Consider the following 1,793-nt stretch of genomic DNA (forward strand, 5'->3'; position numbering starts at 1 on the left):
AGGAAGGAAGGAAGGAAGGAAGGAAGGAAGGAAGGAAGGAAGGAAGGAAGAAAAATTTAAAAGATTGAAAAATAAAAATAAAAAAGAAAGTCTATTGATGGCAACACTAAGTTTAATGAAATAAATTCCTGATGACTGAAGGTTGTAACATGACCTAATCCTAGTGAACATAGGGAGAGTTCTCCAAATCAAGGAGGTTTGCATCTAGATTCCTGCTGTTTGCCAGAGGAGGGGAAGCCAGTATACACCCATGATTCCAAATGAAGCTCTTCTCTTTACAGTTATGGGAATAGGAATACCAGAGCACGATAAGGTCTTATAGAATATAAAGTTACAAACTTTCTTGCACTTCTAAGTCAAAGGTTGTAAATATTGACATGTATATGTGAATATACACTTAAAAAAACCATATGTATATACTAAAGCCGATTTCCCATACATTTATCCTCTGTCTCAGTAAAAGCACATTGGTATCCTCTTTCCTAAGTTGATGAAATTAATTATATGAGTCTTGGGAGGGAAAACAAAATCTTTAAAAAATGCTTTTGGCCGGGCGCGGTGGCTCACACCTGTAATCCCAGCACTTTGGGAGACTGAGGTGGGCGGATCACGAGGTCAGGAGATCCAGACCATCCTGGCTAACACGGTGAAACCCCATCTCTACTAAAAATACAAAAAATTAGCTGGGCGCAGTGGCGGGTGCCTGTAGTCCCAGCTACTCAGGAGGCTGAGGCAGGAGAATGGCCTGAACTCGGGAGGCGGAGTTTGCAGTGAGCCGAGCTCGCGCCACTGTACTCCAGCCTGGGTGACAGAGCGAGACTCCGTCTCAAAAAAAGAAAAAAAAAATGCTTTTAAGGGAAGATTTGTACAAAAAAAAATACACTCTCCCCCGCCAGAATCTTCACATCTCTAAACATAATAGACATCAGGTTTTTAAAATTAGAAAACAACAACAGTACATTGTAAATAACAGTGCATTTTGTTTTAAGCCTGAAAATAAGTACCCAAAATAATTGCAGTGAAAACCTGCACAAATTCAAATACAACATATTTGGTGATTACCTTCTGCTTTCTCCATCCCCTGTCTCCAAAAGAGGTCAGGCTAAATTCTAATTTTCTGGGGGATATGGGTAATATCATCAACAGAGAGAGAGGGCAGGAGCATGCACATCCCCTTTTACTTCCCACAGTAATGTGCTCGTGGAAGAGTTCTGAGTCATTATCAATAAGTTCAATACTTTCAAAACTTGATTGCCCCTCAGAATCACTTAGTGAGCTTTTTTTTTCACTAAATACACAATTTTGAACCCCACCTCTACCTGGTACGTAGGAATATTCAATTACATAGGAATTTATTTGTTTCTTATTTGTAATAGACAACACATAAATGGGGTTCTAAATTCAGAATGTTCAAAGAGTATACAATAAAGAGTAATCTTCTCTACTTCTCTCCTTTAGTTCCCCTATACAGAGGAAACCACTGTGACCAGGTAACCGAATATATTGTTAGCAGTTTCTTTAGTATTTTGTGAGTGAAGTTATGTGTATTCAAGCAAATATGTACATATATATAATTTTATTACAAATAGTAACAAGCTATGCATACTGTCCTGTACTTTGATTTATCCAGTTCCCATAATGTCCTTGAAATTGTTCCATATTATTACAGAAGGGAATGCCACATTCCTTTTTTTTTTTTTTTTTTTTTTTTTTGGCAATTTCACAGTATTTCACTGTTTGGATAAGCAACAATATATTTAGTTTTCTACTGCTGGAGATATGTATTTTCTTCT

Source organism: Rhinopithecus roxellana, chromosome 7 (genome assembly GCF_007565055.1).
Source record: "Rhinopithecus roxellana isolate Shanxi Qingling chromosome 7, ASM756505v1, whole genome shotgun sequence".
Lineage (NCBI taxonomy): Eukaryota > Metazoa > Chordata > Mammalia > Primates > Cercopithecidae > Rhinopithecus > Rhinopithecus roxellana.